Source organism: Dipodomys merriami, unplaced genomic scaffold (assembly GCF_024711535.1).
Source record: "Dipodomys merriami isolate MVZ:Mamm:240054 unplaced genomic scaffold, mDipMer1.0.p SCAF_63, whole genome shotgun sequence".
NCBI classification, from domain to species: Eukaryota; Metazoa; Chordata; class Mammalia; order Rodentia; family Heteromyidae; genus Dipodomys; species Dipodomys merriami.
In genome coordinates this window covers 6511329-6536199 of record NW_027206213.1, presented here as the reverse complement: position 1 = coordinate 6536199, position 24871 = coordinate 6511329, and the positions used below count along the sequence as shown (strand labels likewise).

Here is a 24871-nt window from a genome sequence, read left to right as displayed (position 1 = left end):
GCTTTTTTTTTTTTTTGCCTAGAATTGCTTTGGCTATTCTTGGTCTTTTGTTGTTTGGTATGACTTTTTAAATTGTTTTCTCTGTCTCAGTAAAGAATGTCATTGAGATTTTGATGGAGAATGTATTGAATTTGTGTGTCCTTTTTGGCAGTATGGCCATTTTTACAATATATTCTACCCATCTAGGAACATGGAAGGTCTTTCCATTTCCTAGTGTCCTCTTTGATTTCTTCAATTTTTTTTTCTTTTTTTGTCAGTCTTGGGGCTTGAACTCTGGGCCTGGGCACTGTCCTTCAACTCTTTAGCTCAGGCTAGTGCTCTATCACTTGAGCCACAGTATCACTTCTGGCTTTTTTTCTGCTTATGTGGTAATGAGGAATCGAGCTCCAGGCCTCATGCATGCAAGGCAAACACTCTACCACTGAGCCACCTTCGCAGCTCCTTTCTTCAAATTTTTATAGTTTTCACTGTAAAGATCTTTTACATCTTTGATTAGGTTAATTCCTAGGTAGTTTACTTCTTTTTGAGGCTATTGCAAATTGAGTTGTTTTCCATGATTCCCCTTTCTGTTTGTACATTGCTGGCATACAGAAAGGCTACTGATGTTGTGGGTTAATTTTATATCCTGCTTCTTTGCCAAAGTGGTTGATCAGCTCTAGGAGCTTGGGGATGGAGTTTTTTGGGTCCTTTAGGAATAAGATCATGTCATCTGCAAATAAGGATAGTTTAACTTTTTCTTTCCCTATGTGAATCTCTTTTATGTCCTTTTCTTGCTTTATTGCTTATGACTAGGAATTTCAGAACTATATTGAAGTGGAGAGAGTGGAATTTCATGCCTTGTTTCTGATTTTAGGAGAAATGTTTTTAGTTTTTCCCCATTCAGTCTGATGTTGGCTGTTGGTCTGTCATATATAACCTTTATTGTTTTAAGGAATGTTCCTTCTATTCCTAGCTTTTTCAAAGCTTTTAAAATGAATGGATGTTGTATTTTTGTTGAAGGCTTTTTCTGCACCTATTGAGATGATTGTGTGGTTCTTGTCTTTGGCCATTGACATGGTATATTACATTCATTGATTTGCATATGTTAAACCAGCCTTGCATTTGTGGGATGAAGCCTACTTGGTCATAATGTATGATTTTTAAAAATTTAGTTCTGGATTCTGTTGGCTAGTATTTTATTGAAGAGCTTGAATCTGTGTTCATCATTAGTCTGAAGTTCTTTTTTTTTGTTGGATCTTTATCTGGTTTTGGGATGAGTGTGATATTGGCTTCATCGAATGAATTTGGAATTGCTCCCTCTATTTCCATTTCACAGGAAATCTTGAAGAGTATTGGTGTTAGTTCATATTTAAAAATCTTATAGAATTCAGTGGTGAATCCATTCAGGCTTGAGATTTTCCTTGTTGGAAGACTTCTGATTACTTCCTCAATCTTAGTGCATGTTATTGGCCTGTTTAAGTGGTTATTTTCTTGGTTCACCTTAGGCAATAGTTATGTCTCTGGAAATGTGTCCACTTGTGCTAGGTTTTCCTTCTTTTCTGAATATAGGTTTTGAAAACAAACCTTTATAACCATTTTGGATTTCTTGGATGTTTGTTGCAATGTTTCTGGTGGAATCTCTGACTTCATTGATTTGAGTTTTGTCTCTTCATCAACCTTGTTAGTGGTCTGTCTTTTATTATTATTTTTTTTTAGAAAAACAGTCTTTTGTTTCATTGATTTTATGTATAGTTTTTTTTAAATCTCTATTTCATTAATTTCTGCTCTAATCTTTGCTATCTCTCTCCGTCTAGTAGTTTAGGGTTAGTTTTTTTTTTCTAGCAGTTTTAGCTGTACCATGAGGTTATCTACTTGAGCTGTTTGTTTTCTTTATGCAGAGCTATAAACTTTTCCCTCTGCACTGCCGTTTCTGTATCCCAGAGGTTCTGTTGTAATGTGTTTTCATTTTCATTGAATCGTTAAGAACTTTCTAATGTCTTTTGTGACCCAGGTATTATTCAGTAGTATGTATTTGAGTGTTTTCTGCAATATGTTTTGTTATAGAGAACTAGTTTGATTCCCATGTAGTAAGACAGGATGCAAGGAGTTATCTCAATCCTTTTGTATTTGCTTAGGTTCCTTGTATATTCTAGGATATGATCAGTTTTGAAGAATGTTCCATGGGCTGCTGGGAAGAATATGAATTGTGTTGTTATTGGGTGGAATATTTTGTAGATATCTGTTAAATCCATTTGTGTTATGATGTCATGTAATTTAGAGGATTCTTTGCTTATCTTTTGTTTGATTGACCTGTCTTTTTGTGAGAGCACAGTATTAAAAATCTCCCACTATTATTGTATTGGGGTCTATCATGTTCTTTCAGTCCAAAAGTGTTTGTTTAATGTATTTAGGTGCTCCATTGTTGGGTTCATAAATATTCACCACTGTCAATGTCATTGTCATGGATCATTCCCTTTATTAATATGTAATGACCTTCCTTGTCTCTTTGTACTGATTTTAATGAAAAATCTATTTTATCAGATACCAATATGGCTAATCCTGCCTTCTGCCTTCTTGCAGGATTGCCTTTTCATGCAAGATCTTTTTCCATTCCTTCACTCAGAATTTGTTATCTTTGACTATGAGATGGGTCTCTTGGAGACATCAAATAGATGGATCTTGTTTTTTGATCCAATCTGCTTTTCTTTTTCTTTTGATTGGGGAATTGAGTCTATTAATGTTCATGATTATTATGGAGCGATGGGTCATGTTTCCTGCCATTTTTTTGTTTTCCTGTTTTTTGTTTCCTCTTCCTGTGCTTATTAGTCTTCTAGTGATTTTTGTCTAATGTATTTTCTTGAATTTGATTATTTTCTTCAGATTGTATGTTTCCCGTTAGTATTCTTTGTAATTCTAGCTTAGTGCACATATCATTTTTTGAGACTGCTATCCTAGTTTTAAGCCCCTCTAGGGCCAAGCCCTGGCACAAGATGCTGAAACTCAGGGTGTGTGTTACAAAGAGCGTCTTCCAGACTGTGCTTGGTATTCCAGATTGAGTGCTACTCTGAGGGTGAACTACGACAGACCCAGTTGATGATCGCTGTGACTCCAGCGGGGCCATTGTTCTTCCTAAGCACCAGCAAAAATCACATGATATGTGGAAATATGCACTGTCTTGAATAGGAGGTTTGAAGATGTGAGACAAAGCAGCATGCTCCTTTGACAAAATCCACCTGTGTATAGTTTTATTTGCACAGCATCACACATGGAAGGCATTGAGTGGCAGTGCTAGATGTTTGCATCAAGAATTTCCACAATGCTCCCAAGTTTAGGTGAATAATATCTTCTTAGCTCCTTCTATGGCTTTAGCTGACCCAGCTGCTATTAGCACAGCTTCTGCTTTGAGGAAGTTTGAGGATGAGGCCTAACGGGGTGAATCTGCTAGCTGACACAAAAATCACCTTGTAGTTGTCTGCAGTGGCAAACAATCCTCACACAAGATTCTCTGTGTTTTTAATAATCTTAAGAGAAGATTTTTTTTTTTGTTGGTCATGAGGCTTGAACTCTGGGCTTGGGCGCTGTCCTTGAGCTAAAGAGCGCTAGTACTCTACCGCTTGAGCCACAGCACCACTTCTGATTTTCTAGTGGTTTATTGGAGATAAGAGTCTCATGGACTTTCCTGCCTGAGATAAGAGTCTCACAGACTTTCCTTTCCTGGCTTTGAACCGTGATCCTCAGATCTCAGCCTCCTGAGTAGCTAGGATTACAGGTGTGAACCACCAGCGCCTGGCTAAGAGAAGATTTTTTTTGAGACATAAAAGTAGAAAGGGCACTATTTGCAAATCAAGAGTGGGGAGAGGGTACAAGGAGGGGTGAATATGATTTAAGTACATTATATATATGCAAATGTCATAATGAAGCCCGTGGAATTAATATGTACTAGTGAAAAGCAATGGAAAAAGAAGATTTGTGTGATCTGATGACTTGTGGCTCATTTCAAGAATCTGACTGCCACCTTATTTTTAGTTTAATAATTAGTTTACTGATAGTGCGTAAAGTTCCCCATCTCAACGGAGTGCTCTGAGCGGGGAAGTGTGTCAGTTAGCCAGGAAGCTTCTCCGCAGGGCAGGGCTAATCTCACAGCCATAGCCATGTAAGTCTGCCAGCCAGTGTCCATGCTCTCTTAGTAGGAAATGCAGGGTTTCCCCTTTTGGAAGATTATAGTTTGACACCATACTGTTACTAATAAATTATTTTTAACTTGCTTGTCTGATCATGTTCTTTATCCGTCTAAATCCCGCTGTGGTTCTCTGTAATGTTAAGGACTGGTGTCCACATTCTTTAGCTTGATACTCATGTCCTTTGTGGGCCACATTTCTAGCCAAATCTCCTTACATTTCTTGATGAACATTTTATATTCTTTTTTTTTGTTGTTGTTGGTTGTGGGGCTTGAACTCTGGGCCTGGATGCTGTCCCTCAGCAATTCAGCTTAAGGCTAGCACTCTACCACTGGAGCCATACCACCACTTTTGGCTTTTTCTGCTTATGTGGTGCTGAGGAATTGAACCCCAGGCCTCATGCATGCAAGGCAAGCACTCTCCCACTGAGCCACCTTCCCAGCCCCGAACATTGTATATTCTAACTACATGGCATTATATAAAAGCAATGCTTGTGCTTTTTGCCTAGGCTAGCCTTGAGCCACAATCCTCCTACCTATGCCCTCACCTACCTTAGATTATTATAGGCTCGTACCACCACATCCAGCTTCTTTGCTGAGAATGAGGTCTTGCTAACTTTTTGCCTGGGCTCACTTTGAACTGTGATCCTCCCAATATCTACCTCTTGCATAGTCTCTGTTCCTTGTTAATGTGACAGAGCCAATGAAAGAAAATAAAATTTTAATCATACTAATGTTCAATAGAAGTTGTTTCTTGTTTCCCCATTAGATATTCATAAATATATTGAGATTTTATTTATACTTCAAGTTTTGCCTATAGTCAAAATAAATAGTATTTATAAACATGAAAATGTTTCATTTTTCCCTAAGAAATCTAGAGGAAATGGTCATGGATTTCAGGCTAGTTTTCCACTGGTACATTAGATATTTGTGGTCCTCTTATAATAGTGCATGCTGCAGCCTCACTCACTGTATTGTGTGGGCTTTAATTCTACTTCCCTCACAACCACTTCATTAGGCTCATCTGCCCTAAAGACATTTTATTGTATGATTTCCTATTGACAATTGTCTTTCTTGGGCTTTTCTAAATGCTGTACTGTTTGCAGCAAGTTGCTTCCTCTTCAGCAGAAAACACTATTCATTAAAAAAAAAATTCCTAATAGAATCCTAGACTTGAACGCTGAATAAGACAAAGGACAATTGCACAAAGGCTAGAACATTGTATGTGATTCTGGTGGAGGGATTATGTCCCATGCTCCAAGGCCCTGGGTTTAATTTCTAGAACCCCAGGAGAACAAGAGAGCTTTGTATGTGTGATTGACCTCAGGCTTCAAGTAAAGCAATCATGCTATTGGGGTAGATCCCATTGTGCTTTCATTTGCTTAGAACCATCTTTAGATTTGAAGGTTTTTGACAAAAATGTGTTCAGCCCTGACACACTTTAAGTCCCTAGATCTTTGTGGAGGTGTTTCATTCTCTCCATCATTAGAAGAACATCATCAGGGGGTCCATTGCAGTGATATATTCCTATAATCCCAGCTATGTGCAAGGAGAAACTAGGAGGATTGTAGCCCAAGACTGGCCCAAGGCAAAAGTAGAAGACTCTACCTGAAAACTAAGATTAAGCATAAGGGATTGGGAGTGTGGCTCAAGGGGTAGAGCACTTGCCTAGCAAGCATGAGATCCTGAGTTCAAAATTCAATACCACTAAGAATAAGTAACATTGTCAGGAAAGCTGAAAGAGTTGCTTGATGGCCCCACTTAGACTATGTTTCTTTAGCTAAGCAAATTAGTGGACCTTTTTCAGATTTCAAAAACATGTCTCCAGTGATAGGAATATTTCTTCATAATTATGGTAGAATTGTCTGGATGAGTAGTTTTAAAAAAATTTGGATTGTTCAGATTCCTTAAGAATGTCTCAGAATCAAGAGGGGTGAGTAGAAGGGGTTTCCCACCCCAGTTTTTCCATGAGCCGCTCTATTTTTGGTTATTTTATATGAATTGGTTTATAATACAGATTTCATTTGGGAAAAAGCATTCCATTGCTTAAAGATGTGTTTTTTTTTAAAGGCAACTGAAATAGAACATTTTTTTTGGCTTCTGCCGTTAGTTTACATTGCATAAGAACAAAGTAGGACTAGGATATTCATATATTGCTGTTGTTTAAGGCAGTGATAGATTTAAAAATATTCATTTATTTTGCGAATACTTACTGAGCTTCTGCTACATGCTCAGCTAGAAACTTGCTCTCAGGGTCAGTGGAAAGAGAGGTGGTTAAGTAAATAAGTGCAGTCCTGTGAAAACCAGGTGCTAGTCTTTGTGCCTAGGAATTAAGAAAGGCTTCAGGATTTTTTGAAGGAGAAGTGGAGGTGTTAGAACATTTGGGAAAAAGGAATGGTATATGTAGAAGTTTGTGGGTGAGAGAGAGGTCATGGCTTTCTTGAAGAACTGAAACCAGTCAATCAACCAACCATGTTTGAAGTCTGAATTATTGAGTGCAAGTTAGAGAAACCTTATAGGCGACTTCAAGGAATTTTATCTTAAGAGCCATGGGAAGCAGCAAGGAGAAGGGATCCCATTACTGTTTCTAAACATTCAGCCAGAATGCAGAATGCAGAACAGAATGAAGAGAAGAGTGAGGAAGCAGAGTGTGAAAGTAGTCTCCTCTACCGTTCCAAGTGAAAGAACAAGAGATGGGCAAGGAGCACAAGTGTGGAAGGAGAAACATGGCCATGTTCCAGAGACAGTGTACGGTCTGATTCAACTGAGTCTAAGGATTGATGCTATGGCCCTCTGATAATGAGGAGGGGTGCTGAGGATGTGACTCAGTTAACTGAGCATTGTAACATTTATGGAGACAAGGAACACAAGTTTAGAGGGAAATGGATGAGATTTGTTTTGGGCAGATGAAGTGGGAGACCTCCCTTGGGGCATCCACATGTAGAAAATGTTCAGACAGTGTGATAAGTGAGTGTGTAGAGTTAGAAGGCAGGCAGAGTTAGAGATACAGTTAGAAATGGTGATGATAAACTCACAAGAGAATGGAGTGAATGATTTGAATGCTATCTCCCAATGATGGAAGAGGCTGCAAAAAAGAGATTACCTTAGGAAGGTGGCCAAGAATTAGAGGACAGAAGGGGGAAAATAAGAGAATGTTGTGTCATAGACCCAAGAGAACAGGGCTGGCCAAGGACAATCAAGTGAGAAATAGATTAAATGTTGTAGAGGTCACAATTGGAACAGTATGTTTAAAATGTAAGCCTATTAGAAGAAGTATTCAAGAGTTCTCTATTTTATTTTGTTTCTTAGAAAAGTTGTCTATACTAGTCAAGAAACAAACATCATATGTAATTGTACAAAAGTAACTAGGAAGGAGGGCATCTTTTATTCTCAGGGGACTGTTACATCACTTTGTAGTTTCTACAAATACCAGAGAAAGTTTAGATACCAAATGGCTAGAGATTGAAATATCCATATTCACACATGTGTGCAAGCAGCAGAAGTACTCGCTGATGTGATTTCTTCCCCCTAAAAACCACCAAACTGAAACTCTACAGGCTGTACTTTTTAGGTGAGTTATAATGGTAGTATTATATAAGAAATAGTAGATATAACTTGGAAATAAGCAAGTAGAAAAATATATGACCTAACCAAGTTTGCAAAGTCATCTTAGCTCACAATTACAATTCTCCCAGCAGTAAGTTCACCTTCCACCTGTCTCCCCTTACCTTCTGTTCTTTATTCTCTTTTCCACTTGCTTTTCTTGTTTTGTTTTGTTTATGTAAAGGGAACTATGGTTGCTGCTGATGTGTTGAGTTTGGGATTCTTCCCAGAATGGGGGATAACATTTCCCACGAGGTAAGTGACTTTTACAGATGTTCACCATGCTATAAACCACATGGCCAGGAGGAAACCTGGTGCGTATGCAGCCCACTAGTTTCCTTTTATAGTGGAAGAAATTAGGGTAAAAGAAATTAAGTAACTTGAGCAATAACACTTCCGGCACTGAGTAGGCAGCTGAAGTTGGTTCATATTCAACTTGTCCTGTGTGTACAAAAGTAATACATCTTGGAGATGGCAGAAAAAACTGAAATATATTCTGTCCTATTTCATATTACAAGACTAAATCTGTTTATGCCAAGTTGTTAAACCATTCAGATATAAAATTAAAAAATAGCTTTTATTTCTGAGAGATATTGCAAGAAACAAGACCAGACAGATGAATTTTTCTTTTATTTCCTTTTACTACATTTTGTGCAATATTTGGTTTCCAAAGAGATCAAAGATAGATACACCTTGTAATACTTTGTGGTGCTTATTAAATTCACTATTGATAGAAGGCACAGGGTCTTTTCTACCACAGTCCTCAAGATTATCTACAACCCCATTTCCAAAGGGCTTTGACCTTCCTATGAGAGCTCAGGAATTCATGTGGCTGTTGGGGTAGGATTAACAATGGAACCAGGGGAGACTGAACCAGACCAAATAGTTTTTCTACCTGTCTCTGTCTTGGTTAGTGTAAGTGAGGAAATGGTTTTCTGTGGACAGAAGTGTAAGGTATATTAAATAGGTAGGTTTCATTAGGTAGCCAATGAAGCAACTCTTTTTTTTTTTTAAATTTTATGCCTGTACTAGGGTTTGAACTCAGGGCCTGGGCTCTATCCTTTGCTTTTTTTGCTCAAGGATAGTGCTCCACTACTGGAGTCACAGCCCCACTAATAGTTTTTTGATGGCTAATTGGAGATAAAAGTCTCATGGACTTTCCTTCTGCGGTTGGCCTCAAACTGTAATCCTTAGATTTCAGCCTCCTGAGGAGCTAGGATTACACTTGTGAGTCATCAGCACCCAGCTCAGTTGCAACTCTAAGCTGCCGAATTTGGTGGGTCAGCAAAGGAGATTAAAAATCCCAAAACTATAGAAAAAAATAGAACACAAAGTAAGATCTTGGACTCTATAGAGTTGATGGACCTAGCCTAGAATCGAAGCTGTACCTCTTACTATCAATGAAACTTTGAAGATTTATTTTAACTTCTCTAAAAGCTATCACTTCCCTCATCTATAAAGTGTTGTTCTGAAGATGTAGTGAAATAATGGGTATAAAAATCCAGGAAGAAGGCTTGGTAAATTTTAGTTCCCTTTTCCTTACTTTGAGTTTTTTTAGTTTCTTTCCATCTCAAGCTTTTTCTTCACATTCATGTGAAATAGCTCTACTAAAGAAAGACTCATAACTAGGCACCGGTGACTCACTCCTATAATCCTAGCTATTCAGGAGCCTGAGATCGGAGGATCAAGGTTCAAAGCCAGCCCAGGCAGGAAAGTCGGTGAGACTCGACTCTATCTCCAATTAACCATCAGAAAACTGGAAGTGGCATTGTGGCTTAAGTGGTAGAGTGCTAGCCTTGAGCTGAAGAGCTGAGGGACAGTGCCCAGGTCCAGAGTTCAAGCCACAACTGACAAAAAAAATAAAAGACACATGCATTTTATGATCTATTCTTGAAAGAAGCCTCCTTGAGTTTGGACTTACAGTTTCAGGAGGAGCTGGCATGTTAAGCCAACAAGACTGTGACAGGCAAAAAAATTACTTGTGACAGAGAAAAATCACTTGTAATTTACAATACCCAGCTGACTGCAAAGGAAGTTTCTTTGATGGATGTCGGGATGCAAAGTTAAGAAAGTCCATAAATTATTCTGTATTAGTAAACACAGATGGATTGACTGATTGCAATGGAGGCCATGATAAAAGGGAAATGAGTGAGATCCAGGTGAACCAGAGAAAACCTAGAGCCTACTGTGGGCAGGATTGAAGGGTGAGAAATTGGCTTGGTCAGTGGCAACTTAATAGGACCTGAGATGTTAATAACAATGTCTATTGAAAAGTTTGTTGTGTGGTACTTGACAGAAACCAGCATACGTCTCTGTACAAAATCCTCAGGGAAACCTATGCTTCTTGTTAATATGTTGGGGAAGGCAAATTTGAAAAGGGTAGAAGTTGTTGAGTGTCTGAGACCAGGGCAGTGCTGCCTGTGAAGGTTTATAGTTCTGAAGTTAAGGTAAAATTTATATGGCAAAAAAAGTCCAAAATATTTGGTTCTGCCCATAACTATTCCTCTGTGTAGTGTTAGAAATGGCTGTGGGGCTAGATCGTGGTAGAATACTTGCTTATCATGTGCAAAGTTTTGGATTCAGTTTCTGGCAGTAATACCCCCCCCCCCCCCCCAGCCATAAAGCCTCCAACTCTAAATCTTTCTATTCTGTATCATATTGCTTAATCTGAGTGCTAGTCTTTTTTTTTTTTTTGTCGGTCGTGGGGCTTGAACTCTGGGCCTGGGCGTTGTCCCTTAGCTCTTCAGCTCAAGGCTAGCGCTCTACCACTTGAGCTACAGCGCCACTTCCTCATATTGCTTAATCTGAATGCTGACAAATTTGAGTGATAAGTCAAGGAATAAAAATGTTCAGGGAATTCCCAAGACAGAAATTTTCAATTGATTGACAACCCCTTTCTATGCCTAGCATCTATCATCAGCATCTGCTTTTTGAGCTCAGCTGTGAAAAGATGGGTCTGTGGGCTCAGATTTTCAGGGTTTCCAGCAGACTTCTGGTCCCACTTGGTTTCTTAGCTCTATTTCTCTCCACAAACCTCTACCTTTTCACCATGGAAAAGAGCCCATTAGTGAGCAAGACATAGTGTTTCAGAAAAAGGTCAGAGAAGAACTCATACCCTGAAAAACTGACAGGAGTAAAAATTGGACATAGAGAAAGATGACACAGTCCAGGAGAGGATCCAAGAGGCTTTTAAGGTTTGAGAGCAGTTTGTAGCATACTGCTTTGAAATAAAGGCTACTCAGATGAATGGAGCCGCGGGAATTTGTTGTTAGATCTTAATTGCTTCAACCCTTCCGGAACAGCTACCACTTTAATCGGGAAACAGGTTTTTACAGAAATGACTAACAGGTACAAACGAGTGGCTGATGCTGTACCACAAGGATAACAGAAAGACAGCCCTGATTGTGCTACAGTGAGCGGTGACATAGGCAGCTCTAAGAACCACGCATCATAAGGCAGAGGAGAGATGATAAGGTTCAGTGACATGGCCTCAAAGAAAACCCAGCTCTGCTACTTGCTGCATGTGAAGCTATAGGTGCTACGTTACTGAGGTTCTTCTGAACCTCAGCATCCTCTTCTAGAAAGCAAGATTTTATACCTAAATGGTTATTATGAGGATCATTGGAAAAGATGCAGATGAAAGAATTTTTCTGTCTTTTGAAAATGTTGATTAAAGAAGTTATATAAACGAGTTGCCATTTAATGAAGCAGTTTATGAATACAATATATCTTGATCAGTGTCAACCCTTTCACCATGCTCACCCACGCTCCCTTTCATACCCCTTTCATCGCTGTACATGGGATTCTTGACTGCATTCTCCCCCACCTCTCCTCTTTGTTTCTAGGCCTCTTTTTCCTTGACTTCACCCCACCCCTTCAAGTACCTGTTTTCTGGTGTTTTACTTTGCTGACATTTTTCTTTTCATTTTTGTTGCTCAATGACTTGAACTCAGCGCCTGGGTGTTGTCCCTGTTTTGTTTTCCTCAAGACTAGTGCTCTACCACTTTGAACCACAGCTCCACTTCAGTTTGCAGGTGGTTAAGTAGAGATAAGAGTCTTTATGGACTTTTTGCCTTGAGCTGGCTTCAAATGTGATCCTCAGAGTTCAGCCTCCTAAGTAGCTAGAATTACAGCATGAGCCACTAGCACCTGGCCTGCTTTTTTCTAACTACAAAGGCAATACATTTCTAGTGCAAAAAACTTGGAAACGAAACAAATCAAAAGAGACAACAAAGGTGTATCCGACCAATGAGAACAAAGAATATTTCAATGTTTTTTCCACTTTTATATGGACATACAAGTATTTCTTTTTTAAATAAAATAGTGCACACACACACACAGAGACACACATACACAGACACACACACATGTCAGACAATATATTGGAATTCTGGCTAGAAAGGAGTACAGAGAAATGATGAATAGATAAGTTAATTTGGTCTGAGTGTGTTTTGCCTGCTTTTTGCCCTACCTCATCTGACCTGGAATTGTGAGTTCTTGTTCTAATTTTTTTTCCTTTTCCCAACCACAACTTCCAGACTATGAAATATCATGAGTAGAACAGAAAATCTGTACATTTTTAAGGGTTGAAGGCCATGTTGCAAAGCTGGTTGTGTGTTCTCCTGGAACATGGGAGATGAAGTGGTTTAATATGTCCTGAAACAGCTCTAACCACTTATTAACATACTGAAATCCTCTGTGCTGCTTCACTACCCTGGGGACCTTCCCAAATGCCTCATTCAATGTCCTCTCCATTTTGTTCCCCTGGCCCTTCTTTTAAATCCCCAAACACAACTTTCAGCAACTAAAGGGCCTGCAGTTGGCATCCCTTTGGATTGCTGAGTGCTCAACTGCATGCCAATTTAAAAATATCACTTGATATAAAGAGCTATTTTTTCTTTTACTTTTTTTTTTTAAATTCTTATGGCATAGTAAATATTCAATAACCATAAAGACTGATTCATTATCCTTAAGGAGTGAACCCCTTCACAAAATTGGAAATAATGTTTGAAATTGGCCATGTTTACATGTTAATGAGTAAAAATCAAGTGAAAACTCTGAGCTTTGTGAGTTTTTTCAACTGAAGTAAAAAGTAAATTAGTATGCTTATTTATTTCTAAGTGTATACAGTTTGCCTTATTGCTTTCAAAAAAAAAAAAAAGCCAAACTGAATGTTTCAACATTTGATTGTAAACTGTTAAAACTGTGGGGCGTGTAAATGTATCTGTTCTTAGAAACATCTTTATGGAAGAATAAGTCACATGCCATAAAATTTGCTCATTTAAGTATACAATTCAGTGGGTTTTAGTATATTTACAGAGCTTTGCCATCATCATTACAATCTAATTTTAGACATTATTTTTAGCACTCCCCAAAGCCAATACCCTTAGCAGGAAGTTCTCCCATTTCCTCCTTTCCTGCCCCCCCCCCCCGCAGCTTTTGTAAAGTCCCACGCCTCTTGTATTTCTATCCATTTGCCCAACCTCATCCTCCTAGAAATGGATGATCTTTGAGAACCATTTTAATAAGCTAAAATTAGAAAGAATAATGGACAAATGCTTGAATCTTGCCATTCTGGTGTCCTCTGACCTCCTGTTCTAGATTCAGGTCTCCCCTGCCTCTCAGACATTCTTTACCCAAACCCTTTCCCACTTCTGGTCTTAATCCCTCCCTCCTACCTGTAACTCCTAAATAAACTTTCCTCTCTCCCTCCCTACCTCCCTCCCTTCCTTCTTTCCTTCCTTTCCTCCTCTTCCTTCTTAAAAGCCTTTAAAAAAGCCTTTAAAAACCTTTAAAAAAAAGCTTTAAAAATAGCTATGCCAGTACCCGCGGCTCACATCTGTAATCCTAGCTACTTAGGAGGCTGAGATCTGAGATTCATGGTTCAAAGCCAGATTAGGCAGAAAAAGTCCACAAAACTCTTATCTCCAATTAACCACCAAAAAATCTGGAAATGGATCTGTGGTTCAAGTAGTTAGGAGTATTAGCCTTGAGCCAAAAAACTCAGGGATAGTACCCAGGCCCGGAATTCAAGTCCCAAGTTTGCTCCCCCCCCTACCCCTAATTAGCTTATATTAGTTGTGCAAAGAGGAATTGCCCTGATATTTCCCATATATGCATACAGTATATCCTGATCCACCTCTCCTTCACTCTCTCTTCTTCTCTCCTCTTCCTACTTCTTTCACCACATGCATCCGCATTCACCCTCTCCATTTGCTTGCAAAACTCCCTCCCCGCCCCCCCAGCTTGCCAAACAAGTTTGTTGCTGAATATATTTCTCTGTGGAGATCTATTTTACCTAAAATCTTATATAGGAATCATGAGCAGAAGGGATATAATGTATTACTGTTCCCCAATGATAACTGCTTTTAGAAGAATAATTTTGATGATGGAACACTAAGTTGAACTTTGCAACAATTATTTAAAAATATCTCATTTCAGATAATTCTTGCTAACTAGGAAAATGTATATTAATATTTTTATTTCTCAAAGGAAAAGTCAGGGGCTCAGAGAAGACAAGTAATATCCCCAAAATGACCCATCTATCAGGTGCAGAATAGTGAATCTACCATGTGTATTTGAGTCTAAGTCCAGGCTCCTGATTATTTCATCACACCTTTCCCTATCTTGTTATCTCTGTATTTGGAATGCACTTATACTTGATGTGTTATCATAATGTTGTCTTATTATAATTATATTGGTTTTTCTTTGTTGCACATAAAAAGTAGTGTATTTCATAATTTGCTCTCCTTTGTTGTTATTATTTTTTTAATGAATACTGGTACTAAACAATGTTCTTTCTTTTTTCTTTTCATTCCTTCTTTTTTTTGTGTGTGCCAATCCTGGGGCTTGAACTCTGGCCGTAGGTACTGTCCCTGAGCTTTTGTGCTCAAGTACTCTACCACTTGAGCCACAACTTTGCTTCTAGTTTTCTGTGATTAAGTGGAGATAGGAGTCTCATGGACTTTACTGCCTAGGCTGGTTTCATACTATGATGCTCAGATCTCAGCTTCCAGACTCATTAGGATTATAGACATGAGTCACCAGGCCCTAGCAAAACAGTGTTTTTATCTGAAAGCAATTAACCTTCAATAAAGCACTTTAAGGGCATCTGAGGTAGAAGTGGGAAGTGAAAAGGAGATGGCTTTAAGGTGAAATTTCTTATTCAACCTAGCACCAGAGCACATACATAGATGCTTACTTCTGGCTTCTGTGGACAGAAGTGAACTGGTACACTGGTGAATATGATTTTCATAACATACTAATTACAAATACTGCTACTTTGAAACCTCTGTGGCTTTACATTTCAATATAGAGCAGTGACAGTCTTACACTGTTAATGAGGTGTCAAAGTTATTCAAGCAAATTGATTTTAATTAAATTTAATTTTTAAAAAGCCAAGGTTCTTAAATAATAATGTTCCATCTCTGAAAAACCACAAGGAGTCACTGATCTGTAGCAAAGTGATATTAGAATATTGGACGCATATTTGTAATGCCTCGTGTATTTCTGTGTTTTCTTCTCACACTCTATGCACACATTTCAAGAAATGATTATAAATGTTTGTGCCCCAATAACTCCCCTCCCAACATTTTGCTTTGTTTTATTGTAGAGCCATTCTCATAGGAAGACTTGGTCTTTTGTTAGAGAAAATGACAGGTCATGGAAGGAAGAAGGCAGACGGAAGCTATTTAAGTGTCTGTGTATAGTGTACTAAGTTAGCCATTCACCTGTCTCATTCCATTCTTTTCCTTCTGGTATTCCTCTGGACCAAAAGCACAGGACAGGAGGCTTTCCTGTCTTATATGGCTATCCTCTCAGTTGACCCAGTTTGGAACAATCCCAAACAGAATTTTAAAAATGGAGATGGGGTGTTTGGGGGTGGGGGGTGGGACTAGATGAAAAGAAAGGAAGGAGTAAGAGAGGGAGAAAGTAAAGTCATCCATACAAGTTGCAATTAATTTTCGCATCCTCTCACAGTGTCTACATCTCCTACAATCCATTCATTGGGCATATTGTTCGTGTTAGGCATTGTTTCAGAAGCAGGTAGTAGCAGGAGTAGAAACAGGTTCTGCTCTCTTGGTATTTTTAGTTTACTGGAGATGGCAGCCTCTGCTACTATTTAAACTAATACAACTATTGAACAGATATATTATTGTAAAAATGTAACCAGAAGAAATGTAACTAGAAGAAAGGAATATATAGACATAAGATAGGGACCCAAACTAGCCCAGAATCAGGCACATTTTTCCTGAGGAAGTGATTTATGGAGTTGAAACTGAAGAGTGCAAGGAGACCATGGAAGAGCAGAGCTGGTATGGATCACAGATAGGAGGGACAGTCATGTTGAAGGCCCAGAGCCCAGCAATATCCTGGGAGGGTGAGGATCCTCTGAGGATAGGAGGAGACTGGCAGGCTCACATGGGGACTTACCTCTTTATCCTGTGAGTATTGGAAGGCCAGAGTGTTTTATGGACATATTAACTTGAGGCCATGGTAAAGAGGGTAATGTAAGCAGAAGAGCTGTCTCTTTGCAGAGCCCTCCCTGCTTGCTGTGTCAAAAGAACTGGAGGACTGTTTGTGAAAGTAGAGACAATGCATAGATTCTTGCCTAACTTTCCAGCCACTTTCCCAGTATCTACATGATTTGGGCAATGCACTGATTTTGTAACTTAGTTCTTGGTTTCCTAATGAGATTAATTAGTCTAATTTACAAGTTTTGGTGAGATTCAAATAATATGATGGATATCTGAGTGTTTTGAAGGAGCTCAAAAGGAAGACAAAAACCTAAAAATGTGACTTGGGACAGCAAAAATCTAAAAGCTTCTGTAACAGCAGCTTTCCTGTGGAGTGCCTTGCTAGCTGAAGATATTTGCTAAGACCTTCAAAACTAGTTACAACAAAACAGCCGCCACGTGCTAAACACATGTGTTGTACTTTGTCCTCACAGAAACAAGGTAAGAAAGATGTTCATGACCCCAGACTTAAGAGAGCTGAGCAGACTTAAGAGGTTAAGCAGTTTTCCAAAAGTCTCTTAGTGTTAACCAGGATTCAGAACCAGGTGTGGTTGACTCTTAAAACGACCTTCCTTAAATGTTTAATATTTTTCTCTCCATTTCTCCATTTATTGTGAGAACCACAGAAAAGTGCTGAAATTTTGTAAAGCCCAAATTCATTTTGCCTACATGTCTTGTTTATGAAATACGCCTTAGCTGGACAATTGGAAGAATGATATGATAGCTAAGAGTCGAACACCAACAAGTAAGCAAATAAAGCTTTTTCATGACATTTGGGAGAGACTGAATATTATTTTGACAGTATTTTGGGTTATGATTATTCTCTGTGTTATTTTCATGGGACCAAATGAGTCTGATTAAATAAATAATATTTTTCACTTAAATGTTGTGGCAAAAAATACAGATAGGCAGGATAAGCTGGATATATATGCTTATATTTTCCCAATGGAATTGGCTTCATATCTCTCTATCTATATATCTATCTATATATCTATCTATATATCTATCATATATCTCTATCTATCAATATATATCAATGAAACTGGACCTGGTTTCTGAACTTTGGGTTTCATGAGCTTAAGTTTATAGGAAAAGATCAAATCTCAGACATTCTAAGTTTTCATATGTCCCTACTTCCCCACAAGCAAACTAAGCCAGTTTTGATGAAAAAAAATTGTATAATGAGAGTGTAGATAAAAGAACAAACAGACTTCTTTTAATAACATGAGCTTTAGGAATTAAACATAGCAGGCAGAAGATCCTGTAGGAATTTCAAGTGATATTTTACAATGGTTCACAAAAGGATGTTTTAAGCCTTGGTTTACATAGCATGCTACTTTATATAGTATCCTTTGTTCTTGAGATCCCTGTAAGAGAAGATATTATTTGATATAGATAATCATCTCTGCTTCCCTCCTACCTGGCCAGGTGGGACAGGAATAAGCAAAAATAGTGTCTAGTGCCTAGAAGTAGGCAAAAAGTTTGAAAAGAATAAAGGCCAACATAAGAAAGAAATGAGAAGCAGTGAATATTTGGAGTTGAATAAGCTTGAATTATGGACATCCTAAAAGATAATCACAAGTCAAAATATGCCTCAGTGTTTTAACTTTCCAAGACGTACTAAATTTATTGTCTTTTAAAGGAGATACCTACCACATTTTATAAAATATCCTAGCGCCTTCTAGTCATTTCTAGTCTACTCTTCTTTTAGTCTCTTAAGTGGTGGTTGTAAGGCCTATGCCAGAGACTTTAGGCATTTAAACACTATGAAATCACAGAGTTCTTTCCCTTGTCTTAGTTAACAACTTGTCAGAGTCCCCCAAGTGATTAAAGGACAAAAGTAAGACTGTGACTATATTTTCTTAAGGAAGAAATCCAGAGGTCCAAGGTGAAAAGCAACATTTCTAAAACTGCTTTCTAAAGAGGTAAAAGTCTGGTTCTGGTCACACATACCTGTTATTGAAGCTAAGGTTGGAAGTGGAAAAATAAAAGGATCACAAGGCAGGTATACCCTGGACAGGAAGTGAGACCCTATCTCAAAATTAACCAGTCCCTTCCCCAAAAGGACTGGAAGCATGGTTCAGTGCTAAAATGCCTACCTACCAAGCTTAAGGCCTTGATTCAAATTCTAGTACTGTAGGGAGGCAGTAGGGGAGGGAGACACAGAGTCTACTAAATGGAAACTCTTAGTAAGATAGGCACTGTGAAGAGACTGGCCATCTGACTTTGGGCTCATGATGAGATGAGAATCACTGCATTGTAAGCACAGAAGAGAAAAATATTTTGCAGTTCTTGGTTCAATCCAGGGGAAAGTAGGTAAAAATAAAAACAAACCAAAAGCAAGCAAGCAAACAAAGAGATGAGAAGAGAGGGACCAGAGAGGCAAAGCAGGGCTACTAGCTATGAAAGACCACAACAATGCTCATCATACCATTTTGAAACCATTTATGTCCTTGGAACTCAAAATCCTGTTTCCAACCCTTGCTCGCGCACTATCTATAATAAATTCTACTCTTTGCTAGAATGCTTTGGTGGAGTAGTTTGTTACCATTATTGGCAGTGGTGGTGCTGGTGGTGTGTGACTACCAGAGAAGGAGCTGAGGTTCACACGACAGGCTTTAAAGTTGGCACCGGAAAGCAGAGGGAGCCATGAGAACATCCATCTTGAAGGAGCTCCCAAAAGTCTTAAAAGATCATGACCCGTGTGGTTTTATCTGGTTCTCAGGAAAAGAAGGCCTGGCTAGAGTCCAGTTTAAAAATAAATATATGACCCACTCTAATGAGTAGAGGATATTGGACATTAGATAAAGCTAGTTAGAGAAGGGAAGTGTTCATCTGAATCTTAAAGGAAATGATTAAAGATAATAAAGAATTACATAAAAATATAAGTAAATAAATCTAAGAGGAAATGATGCTTTAAGATATGTTACAACAGGGCTAGGAAGTTGGCTCAGAGGTAGAGCGCTTGCCTTGCATGCCTGAGGCCCTGGGTTCAATTCCTCAGCACCACATAAGCAAAAAGAAAAAAGCCAGAAGTGGCGCTGTGGCTCAAGTGGTAGAGCGCTAGCCTTCAGCTGAAGAGCTGAGGGACAGCGCCCAGGTCCAGAGTTCAGGCCCCACGACCAGACCAAAAAAAAAAAAAAAAAAGATATGTTACAACATTGCCAGTAAGCATTAGTGAGAGGCCTAGTCTGGAATGTGTGTGTGCATGCACACAGACATATACAAACTACACACACACACACATACACACACACACACACAGACTTGCACTACATATATAGATAAGAATATTTTGGTTACAGCTGGAGAGCTACTGTTTTAAGATTCCCTTTTCTTTGCCTTGAAGAAATACATTTTCAATTCTTCAAGTTCCTATTGGTTCTGTGAAAAGCAAGGTCCCAGACCCTGGGTTGATTTCCAAACTTGCTTTTGAAAATAGAATCTTATCTGATTAGTGATAAAACAGAAGAAAAAGTAAAAAACAAAAAACAAATCTTGGCTGCCCTGGCTGAGAGGGTAAAAGTCTTGTCCTTTTGTGCTCCTTCACACCCATCCTCCATATTTCTCAAAACATTATCCCCAAAGCGAGGCTGTCTCATTGGTTTCTTTTTCTGAATAAAACATATTGACCTTGCCAAGAGAATTCCTTTTAAAAGCTTGTGCCAGATTGAGAATGTTTGGTAATACCTGGTGTTGACAAGGGAACAAGAAACTACTTAGATACCAATGCAAGAGTAGAAACAGTGTAGTCTTTCCAAAAACAATTTGTCAAATTTTTAAAAATAAGCTATATGATCTTGTAAGTTTACTTCTAGAAATCTATCATATAGAGATATCATATAGTTGCTTGTACACAAGCATGTCCATTATTTATGAGTATTAAATTTAAAAAATGGCTAAATAAATTATGCTACCTCCATAGAATGGAATATCATGGAGGCCTTATTCAGAAAGCTGTAAATTCATGTATACTGATATAGATGAATGTTTTTGATATAGTGTATCTTGATCCAGTGTAAAGTGAAAATGCAAGTTACAAAGAAAATAGAGGTTGGAGGCGTGGCTCAGTTGGTAGAATTCTAGCCAGTGAGTGGAAGCATCAAACAGAGTTCAAGTCCTGGTCTGGTTTTGGACCCCTCCCCCCCCAAAAAAACCCCCAAAACAAAAACATAGTTTTAAAGCAAGTAAACAAATAAAGCTGTAATAGCACTTTTAATCCCACAGTAATTCTAATAGTACTTCTAATATCCAGCTGGGCATGATGGTACCTGCCTGTAATCCTAGTACTCAGGAGGTTGGCCTGGAAGATCAGAATTTTGAGTCTAGTTTAGGCTACATAGTGAGACTCTAAAACAAAACAAAATAACAAGGCCCTAGAAATAGTCTTAGGGGTTTTGTCTCCCAGAGAAGGGGAATAGAGACATAGATAAGGGAGGCATACATATTTTACTGTATGTAAAATATTTTACTGTAAACATGTACACATTTTTAAAAGCTCCTTTGGCTGATTTTTCAATAGAATGTGGTTATAAAGGAACCAAGAGAATACTTTGAGCAGCCTACATTTCTCTGTGTTACTAATTTCACCAGGGTCACTTGTGAGGAGTAAATAATTTACTATTTGTCTTTTATACTCTGATTATTTTCACATATGAGTTCCTACAAGGGCAGGAATTTGTACTCTTGCAACTACATCAAAATGTGGCTCAACTTTGGGTTTTCACTTTTCCCCTACTTCCAATCTCAGGGCTGCAAGGACAGGTTGGAGCTTCCTGAAGCAAGTCTTGTCTTCATCCTGTGGATGGGAGGAAACCACTGGATCTGAATCACGTTTAAAAAAATATCCTGGCAGAGGAGAAAGTAGATGGGTGTTTAGAAAGGCAGAGATAGGCTTTAAATACTACTTTAAATACCGGCACAGTGGTTGCATAATTGACCACTAAACCATCAAAACAATTTTAAAGTCAGCATTTAATGAAAGTAGTTGGACCTGAATACAGACTAGTTTAGGTGCACATTGTTGATCTAATTAGATTCAAAAAAGAAGAAAAAAATCAAGTTCTACAGCCTGCAATCATAAATCTAGCAAACCATTTCCTAAAGGGGACAATGTCATATCAACAGCTCACAGCCAAGACAGTTGTGTTTAGACATCCTCTCGAGGAGAAAACAACAGTCTCTCCAGGTGTCTTCATAGGTGACATCTTTGTTTCTATGGTGAGGGACTAGTCTTTGATAAGGGTGGTAAAGATGCAGCTGTCTCACCTGTAAGAAGAGAATGTGACACCAACAAAGGACACTCTCTTGGGATCAGATGGGGTCAGGTGGTGATTTTGTCACTTATTAACTGTGTAACTTTGAACATTAGTTAATAGGGAGGCAAAAACACCTACTTCCATGGGTAGCAAGGTAAATAAGGGAAGATAGATTAATCCAGAAGACCAAAGGTGATTTCTATTTTTACCATATATATATATATATATATATATATATATATATATATATATATATATATATATTCAACTTTGTAAAATCTCCCCTCCAAGAAAAGGAAAAGTTTGAAGGATATGGTTGTTGTTACTTATTAACATAAACAATCATGGGCGTCCGCTTTAGGTCATTGGTGCACTCAACAGTTTGCAGAACTCATAGCTGGTCTATTTCTCCCTTTAGATTGGAGGCTGGTAACTAGCTGCCTCTCTTCTGCATCTCTTCTGAGCTCATTGTCCCAAGGAGAAGGACATGTGCCTCTTGCCCCACAGCCCAGCCTAGTGATGGACTCTCATGAGAGGGACCCCCTCAGTCTAGCCTCTAAGTCTTTGAAATTGTGGGCCTGCCCCCCCCCCCGGCCTGTACCCTGCCCTTGCACATGCACAGTTCAAAGCTCCAGGTGGTCTTGGGTAAGAATTCCTATGTACTTGGCAATGGTGAATGGTCATCTAGAACTTCAAGCCCATTGACATGGTAGAACAGATGTCAAAGAAAAAAATGTTTCCAAATCAATATCAATAGCACCTGAGGATTGTATCTCAAATCCATTGGCATCAGAGACTTGGTGGTTAAAGTCCATGCCAATCATTCCTTCACTGTGCTTAATAAATAAGGGTGCTCTTTCCTGCTTTTCTGCCCTGCCCAGTCCTAGATGACTCTTGGCTAGGCATGGTGGGGTATTTCTCATAGAGGAGAGAGAGGAAAAAAATCCAACTTCTAGTAAAAATCTCCTTTTAAAATTATCTTTAAATAGTTGTACAAAGAAGGTGCCATTTTAGAAAGCAGTTTATGAATACAATGCATCTTGATCAGTGTCACCCCTTTTAATATTCTCATCCCCTTGACACACCCCTTCCTTTACTTTTCTTAATTTTATAGTATATACCATGAATTATTGACTGCCTTCTCCCCTCCTCCCTTTCCTCTTTATCTACTCCTTGCCCCTTGGCCCTGTGAAATCTTGTGCCAAGACTTGGAGGTTCAGTGACTACCAAGGGGCAGATGTCCTAAGAAGTGGGGATATGAGTGCTCCTCCCTTGAGCTCCTCCTGCTCTCTGAGTCTGCCCCTACCAGATATCTAGGATAGCAGGAAGTGAAGCCACATACCTTAGGGGATTCTTCCTACTCCAGGTCAGACGGTCAGAAGCATACGTGTCATATAGTGAGCTTCTGTGTGACTCACTGTCACGCAGATCAGAGTGCCCCTTGGCTGTTGGTTATGGGATGTTTTTCATAACATCGTGAGGACTCCATCCCCTCCCCAACTCCATCCCCATGCTCAGCTCAATGCTGTTCGCCAGGGCCCTAGCATCCAGTCTTCCTGGAGCCCAGTGACACTTGTCTGCAGGTGGTATAAAAGAGATGGGGAAGAGAAAAGGGAGGACTGAGTGAAATCAAAGAACTTTTTACTGGTCAGAGTTTAAAGTGTAGTTGTATAAATACATACATGAAGAGAATGTCAAAAGCAGTAGCAATTCAAGAACAGTTATCACATTAATAGTAACATATGTGAAATGAATTTCAAATGCATTGGGATCAAGAATTGGATGGTTAAAAATGTTTCTCCTCTCCCTTTCCCCCTCCCCCCCAAAAGATTCCTTCTTAAATCTCACTGTAAGCCTGCAAAGCTTGAGGGTCCTCAGCTATTTAAACATAGATTTATATGGAGTACCCTTTTCAGAGACTTCCTAGGCCTATTTCACATTTGCCTTTGGTACCCTCTTCTAACATTCTTGGTAACATTTACCATACACAACAAGCTGTATTATCTGCTAGTAGACAAGAAAAATGAGGATGAATGTATATTTATAGAGTCTAGTCAAGCTGGGCCCTGGTGGCTCATGCCTGTAATCCTAGCTACTCAGGAGGCTAAGATCAGAGGATCAAAGCCATCCCAGACAGGCAAGACCGTGAGACTCTTATCTCCAATGAACCACCAGAAAACTGGAAGTGGTGCTGTGACTCAAGTGGTAGAGTGCTAGCCTTGAGCTAAAGAGCACAGGGACAGCGCCCAGGCCCAGAGTTCAAGCCCCACAACCAACAACAACCACAACAAAAAAGAGTACATAGAGTCCAGTCACATCATTTTAAACTGTCTTCTCCCATCTATGTATCTTTAAAATCTTTATTTCATATATGAAGAAACTAAGGCAAGAAAAGTCACAGCATTTGAATCTGGACCTCAGGGCTCTGAATCCACAGTCAGTACCTTTTCTGCTCAGCCAAGAGTCCCCTAAGGGAAAAAATAACTACTGGTGAAATTTGTATTTTAATACTAAAATGTTTTTAAGTCCTTCCCTTTAAAAATGACTTTGTACTATCTTCTAAATCATGAGTATTATAGAAGATGAGAGCTCTGTACCCTAGATCCCCCAATCTTGTCTCTCCAGAGTTTCCCCTCTTTAGTGTCCCCTGTTCCACACTGGAGGTATGGGACTCGAGGAAGGGTTTTTGGTTGTAAGGGCAGAAAGCAAAGCAGTTTGGCTTTTCCTACTGCTCAGATGAACTTTCATTTGATATATCTCCTTGGGAGTATATTTTCATTGCATTATCAAAGGTCTTATGTCCCTCTTGGAAAACACAATGAGTTTTGTTAAGTATTTTTTGAAGCAGGATGTGAAGGTGAGAAAATGAATTAATGGAAGGCAATATACAATTAAAGTAGTTTCCATTCAAGTATGAAGATAGAGCAAAGATATTTTCAGACCCTCAAGTCTCAGAAAACTTATTTCCCATGTACCTTTTCTCAAAAGACCATAGGAGCAACTTGATCTCAGAGGAATGACTCCCTCAAAAACAGGTGACAAGAAGAGAGGCCATTCTGCCTTTGATTCGGTGTTGATCCAAGAATACATCATTTGCAAGTTGTGTGCATGGAGTGGGCTTGAAGAAGTGTTCTTCTTGGGCAGTCAGAGACCTGAAGATTTGCTGTGAAAGAGATAGGGACTCCAAATTTGCATGCTGATACAAAAAACTAAGCCAAGGGAATATGGAATGTCTCATAACACATGTACCTGTGGTTGTCCAGAAAACATAAGGAGGATAAAGATTCACTAAATAAGCTTTATACTTTGATAACCCATGTTCCTGTTACCACATTAAA

General features: G+C 38.9%; 1 long non-coding RNA gene across 1 annotated transcript; it reads right to left on the bottom strand.

Moving 5' to 3' along the window:
- Positions 1 to 21207: 21207 nt before the first annotated feature.
- LOC138815262 (uncharacterized) lies at positions 21208 to 24586 on the bottom strand. Its single transcript, XR_011368235.1, has 3 exons — positions 24509 to 24586; positions 22876 to 23110; positions 21208 to 21543 (listed from the first exon to the last, which is right to left on the bottom strand). It is a non-coding gene; the product is annotated as an uncharacterized lncRNA (long non-coding RNA).
- Between the last annotated feature and the right edge of the window lie 285 nt (positions 24587 to 24871).